The sequence below is a fragment of the Schistocerca cancellata genome, chromosome 1 (genome assembly GCF_023864275.1).
Source record: "Schistocerca cancellata isolate TAMUIC-IGC-003103 chromosome 1, iqSchCanc2.1, whole genome shotgun sequence".
NCBI lineage: Eukaryota > Metazoa > Arthropoda > Insecta > Orthoptera > Acrididae > Schistocerca > Schistocerca cancellata.
The window spans coordinates 535,166,219-535,174,123 of NC_064626.1; positions in this window are offsets into that span (position 1 = coordinate 535,166,219).

Consider the following 7,905-nt stretch of genomic DNA (forward strand, 5'->3'; position numbering starts at 1 on the left):
ATGGACACAACTGTCATAGTTCCTGATAATTTGTCAACCCCGCAACTGATTATACACAATCATACTAGTTGTATTAACCCGACAGTTGCAGCAATTGTCGGCGTTTGTTTCGGGTGCAGCGGAACTATCGCAACATTATGGTAGCATGATTGAAAGGCCATTCTGGGATATGTGGAAATGAACAAGTAAATGTCCTAGCAAAGGAAGCATCTCTGCATGGAGCTATTAAATGTGATAAATTCCCTCTCACACTTAAGATATGCATGCTCAGAATATGGTTGTTATCAGATTGGCAAGAGGATGGTCGCGGATATCTAAAATCAGTTCCGAGAGTACCATGGTATAATAAGTCACAAACACCAAGGAGCTTCACAACCGTTATAGCGCATTTGAAATGTAATCATTGGAAGTTCAACAAACACTTCTATCGGCTCAGCCTCAGAGCCATTCGTCTATGTGTTTGTAGAGAGGAAGAAAATCCAACGTCTTCGGAACACCAATCATATAAACGTCCTTGCAAGTAATCTTCGGGTCATTGGTCATCATTTCCCAAGCAGTCTCCAAACCCTGTTAGCACCCAGCGACAAACAGATATATAAACTACGGTACGAGTTCAACAGTACCAACCTCAAGACATAACTCCCTGCTCTGCTACACTATAACTCTTAATAATTAGATTGGCAGGGGATAACCAACGCTCAATTAATCGACTCTGTGCCTACGTGATACTCAGCACAATATGGAACGATCAGCCTCTAAATGTAAGTCACTATGTATCTCCTATATATATGTGTCTGAATGCTGGTGTACCTATATGTGTGGTTGTAATAGCCAAATTTTATTCTCATGCTCTGTCTAGATGGTATTTCCTGCACAAATATTCAAGTCTCTATGGAGAGCTTTTGAAAAAAATTCTTACTCACCATATAGAAGAACATTTTATTGTTAACTTAGGTACATTTTCCTTAATATCGATTGTACTGGGAATATCTCAAATGTTAACCAACGTCGATTTATCATTTCTTATTGTGTTATCAGTAGGACTTTTATAGCACACTACCTCCGTGTATCCTGTGTTACATTTTCGTCTTGTTTACTCGTTTCAACATACTGTGGTAGTAAGACTCTACAGATGTCTGAATCAGTCCTTTGTTAAGCCTATGTAACTTCATACCAGGGCACGACTAAAAATTAACGTTTCCTCTGAAGTGTGAGATGGGAGATGGCTATATGGTACGTTCTGAAAATCAATAAATAAAAAAAAGGACTTGGGCTATTGTTTACGGCGTGAACGTCAGAAGAGGGTGCTATTTTTTGAATGGTTCTTTTACGCTATTGATGAAAGTGCTGACGTTTCAGATACTGGGCAGCTGCTAATATTTGTCCGCGGAACTGATCACAGCTTTAATGTTTTTTGAGGAGCTTTTACAGTCAGCAGTTTGAAAGGAATGACTACAATTGACGATTTATTTTGTTACGTAGAAAGAAGTGTTAGTACCAATACAATTACCATTGGCTGAAGTTGGTAAGCGATATAACGAATGGAGGCGGAGTTACGAGTAGTCAAGGAAAAGGTCTGGTGGGTTAAATTAAAACTAAACTGACAGAAATTGGTTGCGATATCCCATCATTTTTCCTTTTTATTGTTCACCAGGAAACGTAATGCAGCAAAGTTCTTGCATGGAAAGAAGTAACGAACATCGTGATAACCACTGTAAACTTAATCAGAAAAAATGGTTCAATACATTGCCAGTTTCAACAGTTTCTGTCAGATTTGGAAGCAGATCACAGAGACGCCCAATATTACTCTGAAGTGAGAAAGTTAAGGAGAGGTGCAGCATTGAAAAGATTTTTTGATCTCAGAAAATAAATCAACATATTTATAGTAGAAAAAGGTAAATGTATTCCAGAACTTACAGATCCTCTATGGTTAATAGATCTTGGATTTTTGATAGTTGTCACTAATGAGTGAAATATGCTGAAGGAAGAGAAAACAATATGTAATGTGCACATAGAAGCAAAAGCATTCCAAATGAAAAACCAGTTTATAAAATTCATAAAACATATTGACGATAAAAAGTTGGACCATTTCCCAAACTGTAAACAAGCTGTTGAGGAAGTTGGAATAAATTTTCATTGGAAAAATGATAAAAATGAAATGCATTTAAATGCAACTACAAAATCAGTTCAACTAGAGATTTTAAGACTTCGAGAAGGTTCTTGGTAACTGAAGATTTGTATCAAGTATCAAGTAATTTACAAATGAATGTGATTGATCTTCAGTCTAATGACACTTAACAACTCGTTCTATGGAATCAATGATACTGTTTATTCTTATGATAGTTTAGCATATAATTTTGAAGAACTGAAAGGTTTATTTAGGAAATATTGCAGTATTTGCCAGCACGTACTTATGTGAGCAAAGTTTCTCATTTCTCAATTACAGAAAAAAATAAATATTGTATTCGTCTTACAGATGAGCATTTGAGTGATATTCTTCCGATTCCTACGACAGAAACATTTCACAAATAACCAATCAAATGCAGCCTCAAAAATCACATTAAATTTAGATTCAACTGCCATGTATACTTATTTCGAAGTTCTCATTTAATTTGTCTGTTCTTTTTCTCATTTTCTCTTTGTCATTTTGCCATTGTTCGTATTCGTTAGTAAAAGAATGACATTTGAGATTTTCCATTTTACATACCATCGATATATTTGTAGGTAGATAACGCTAGCACAACATTTTCTTTCTCGCAGGCTTCTGACAGGAAACCATAACATTATTGTTTAAAAACGTAGGTAGCCTTTACATGTGGTCCTTTATGTTTTTTCGCTTCTGTTTTCCGCAGTCGCAGATCTACAGGTTGTGTTGTTACATATCCTTTTTTGTAACTGTGATGAAAGTCTTATTAAGACCAAACACGGGTTTCACTTTGTTGTAAAGCGTCTTTAGTGAAGTCTGTAACAATATGGTTCTTTTTTCTTACAATTTTGTTTTTGCTAGTATTGTCATCAACAGTTCGTATGCCATAACTTACTACTACAAACCTACAATCATGAAAAGTTCGCGTGCTTTAACTTACTATTATAAACAATATTAATTGTTATTGTTAATCAGTTTTTTGTGCTTATGTCATTCTTCCTGTCCTGCCAATATATGTGCCAGATTTTAGCACACAGTGCTTCCAGTAACACTCAATATATTAACATTTTTGTGTTGTGAGGAACCACTATCATCTCACAATTTCGTCTGCTTTGTTTTTCTATTACGGGATGCGTTCGTCATTTGGTTGCTTTGGTAGTTGTGTGAGCATCTACTACTGCTCTATAAGTGTGTGTGTGTCTGTCGAATTTTGTGTGTCTGTGTATGTGTGTGTGTGTGAGTGTGTGTGTAAACGGAGCTAACATACCCTCAACTACTGTGTGTGTAAATTTTTGCTATACTATGGTACAGTGGTGGTAGATCTGGGGTAGGAATGTTGCCTAATTTGTGATATGTCTTTGTGGTGACTGGGGAGTGTTCTCCTTTCTCTACAAAATGTTATGTTAGTTCAAACAATGTCTGGTTGTTGATATTTGTCTGCAAATTTGTTACGTGTTTCTTCTCTATTACTATTTTTTGAATTTGGAAATTCTCTTGTAAGGTTAAGGGATGTAGAAGAAGTCTTTCTTGAATGCACTGTTATATAAAACATTCTCGGACTAATTTCCACGGAAGTTCAGGGCAAAACGTCGAGTTTTCGACGAATTTTTCCATAGTCTTCGTCTGGTGCAACTGACTGTCAAAATTGCTTACCACAGCAGCGTTTTGACAGTCAGTTGCCCCTGACGAAGACGATGGAGAAAACCGTTGAAAGCTCGATATTTTACTCTGAACTGAAACGTCTATAACACAAAAACGTGATACATTTAGTGTTAGTGAAAGCAGTGTGTGCTAAAATCTAGCACATATATGTGGAAGAACAGGAAGAATGACGTAAGCAACAATGACAGTGAGTAACCGTAATAATTAACACTTTTTATAGTAAAAGTTAAAACATGTGAAATGTTCATGACCCTATGAAACAAAATTATAAGAGAAAAAAACCGTTTTGTTTCAACGATCACTGAAGATGCTTTAGAATAAAGCGAAAGGCGTTTGGTCTTAAGAAGACTTTCGTTACAGCTGCAATGGACGATATTTAACCTATACAACCTGTATATAGCATATGCCCATTTGTATGTGTGTCCATCTAAATCTTTATTACAGTATCTTGTAAAAATTTGAGCTAAATCCGTTGAGAGCTTTGCGAGATTTTCGCTATGTGTGTTAAAAACGTGTTTAACACTTTGGGAGGTGGTAGTACTCATCGAAACAAGAAAACTAAGTGCAATAAACATAGGTACATAGGTCCGGAAATGCATACTTTCCGTGATAAACACGTGTATATAGGAAGGGCTGCGCGATGCTTGGTAGCGGGTATAAGCACAGTTATTGCATTGGCGCTCTGTCAATCGTGTCGCGCAGGATATCATGAGTTTAACTCACAGTACTCTATCTGCCATTAGATGGTCTACAATTAGTTGTGTGGGTCGAGTTGCGTTGTAAGCTACTTTAGTTTTCATCGTGTTTGTATGTATTATTGTACAGTACTGTTAACCCTGGGTATGTATCATAATGTTTTACTTTCTTCCAAACGCAGATTCACTTATGTGTTTACTGTTACTGCCTCGTTCGTATGTACAAATGTTGTAGCACATTCACATTTACATTTTATCTCTTCCATCACTTGTTAGCATTGGAAGCCTACTACTGGACAAGTGAAATGGCGGATATGGTAACCCCCCCCCAATTAACCCCCCCCCCCCCCCCAGTGGTTTAACAGTTGGACATCGCCTGCGACCCCGTACCCTCTACAATGAAAAACATCCACAGCGCAGTGTCCTCTGACAAGCTGTTCGGCAGACTTTTCCAGCGTCTGAGGGACACAGTTACCCTTGCTCCTCGGAAGACTGACGAAGGCCCCACACAGTATGCAAGCCTGACGTGGAGCAGCGTGTGCCGCAAGGGCCAATGTACGACGATTAGCAGCACAAGGCGTGCCTCACTCTCTTATGGAGCATAACAATTGCTGTACCCTTATCATCTACAGCGCGTTCAGGCCCTAAGGCAACAAGATCATCAAGGCAGATGGCTGTTCTGTCAATGGCTGTTGCAGAAGTGTACCGCAGATCCACGGCTCACAGCCAAGATTTTATTTATCGATGAGGCAGGGTTCACAGGAGATGGTGTTGTAAATTCCATAACCAGATGTATCGGCAGATTTAAATTCCCATGAAATTCAGGAAAGAGGGCAACACCGATCCTCAATCAACGTATGGACAGGCGTAATTGGCGATAGAATAATTGGGCCATATGTGCTACCACACAGTTTAACTGGGGAGAATTATCTGGCCTTTCTCATTAATATGTTGCCTATCTTGCTGGAGGCTGTGCCACTGCAACAACGAGTACAAATGTCGTTCATGCATGATGGCGCACCAGCACGCTTTCGTCATAATGTGCGCGGACATCTGACGCAGTCATTTCAGAACTGCTGGATTGGTCGGGGTGGTCCACATCATGGCCTGCTCGTTCCCCAGACCTCAATCCCCTAGACTTTTGGTTATGGGTACACTTGAAGAAAATGGTCTACGCCACGCCAATCAGCGATATGCGAGCACTACAGGGTATGAAACGTCCCCTTTGAACAATTATACATGACTATGCTTAAACTGACACACAATATTTTTAGCGCAACGCAATCTGACTTTCAAAAATCCCTACAAAAGAATGGCCCTGACTAACATTAACCTATACCTATCACAAATCACTTACCTCACCAAAAATCTTCGTTACTCGAACTACTGCAATACAGCGAGCGCCACTACTGCCAGCTAAATAAAAGATTCAAACTACGGAAGGCACTAACTACTGATAGGGATAGTTAGCAAATGAAAGATTTTAATAGAGAACAAACAATGTATTTACCTTAATAGTCATAATATATATAGCATTTCATGACATCCATTCTGTACTCAAAAATCCGCCATCTCATTTCCCACATCCACCACTGCTGGCGGCTCACCTCCAACTGCGCAACGCTACGCGCTGTTAACATCCAGCTGCCCCTCTACAATAGCAGACAACAATGCAAACTAGCCACAGACTGTACACAGCACAGCCAGTGATTTTCATACAGAACGCTACGTGGCATTACCAATATAAAAATCTAAACAGTCTACTTACATGCAGTAAGCTCATACAACAATCCGTTACATGTTGTTGAGAAGAAAAATGGATCAATCAGGCTTGTCTTAGATTCGAGACAAATCAATACTATCATTATTCCTGAAACAGACAGGCCGCAGACGATGGAAGAACTTCTTCAAAATTTTAATGTAAAAGTGTTGTCTTCCAGTGATCTCAGATCCAGCTTTTATCAGATCGAACTTCATCCAGAATGTAGAAAATACACAGCTTTCCTTTGTTTCGGCGTTTGTTATCAGTTTCGGAAACTTCCTTTTGGTTTGAACATTTCTTCGGCAGCATTCATTCGCGGGCTAAATTCCATATTACCTGAGTTCTTAAAACGTCACATCACCTTATATGTGGACGATATTCTAATAGCAGAAGCTTCATGGGAACAACATAACCGCATCCTCAACAGTTTGTTACGTATTTTTGCAGAATCTGGAATTACAGTTAACTTGGAAAAGTCTGAATTCGGTAGGTCAAAAGTGAGGTTTTTGGGACATATTATTTCTTCTGAAGGCATTCAGCCGGATCCTGAAAAGTTAGAAGCAATCAGAGCCATTCCAGTTCCATCCACAAAAAAACAAGTCCGCAGTTTTCTAGGTCTCGTAAATTTTTACCGTCGTTTTCTGAATATGCAAATTCTTGTTACACCAAAACTTTGTTCTCTCACTGGAAAAAATACTAATTGGAACTGGGACGAACAAGCACAGTCATGTATAAATGTTCAAAGGGGACGTTTCAGATGTCGACCCTTAGCCGAGGATACCTTACTGGAATCTTCTGATTTTTTTCTTGTAGTTTGTGCAATTAGTGCAGCCTTTGTTTATTGCTAGCGCGTAATTATAGAGAGAATTTCCTTTGTAGTTGTTGTTTTTCATTGTTGTACAGTAAAACAGTTGTGGCATACATGTAGATTTGTAGCAAGTATTTCGCAGCTGCGCTTGCAATTAACTAGATATTATTTCCAGTGCTATGTTAATGTGTTCTCTTATTTTTGCTCTTCAAATTGTGCTTTTCTGTGTTATCGTGTGAAATATTGTCACAATAATGGCGTGTGAAAAACGTAACACTAGGCTCCAAAGTAAACTGAGAAATAATAGTGACGACGAGCGTAGCTTATCAGCACCACTGTGTAGTGAATTAACAGACATTCCAAGTAGTAATTTGGTAATTGTGCATAGGGAAATGGAGCGGGCGGCAAATAATGGTGTAAACAGTGAAACAGGTTGTGAACAGGGAAGCATTAACGATCGATCGGTCGGCAACAGCTCGCCTCAGGAATCCGAAATGACAGGACACAATTTTACAAATACTGTAGATTCAGGTTTTGCGTCCTCACCGTTTTCTCAAATAAGTCAAGACACATTTTCTGCTTGTCAAAATGTGAATGTTGCCGGTGCAAATGCACTGCCGAAAAGCGTAGAGGAACAGATTCCAGACACTAATGCATTGTTATTACAGCTAATGCAAAATCAGAGACAAACACAGCAAAAGCTTCAAAAGTTAGACACAATGGAAGAAAATCAGAGACAAACACAGCAACAGTTAGACACAATGGAACAAAATCAGAGACAAACACAGCAACAGTTAGACGCAATGGAACTAAAGCTTCAAAAGTTAGACTC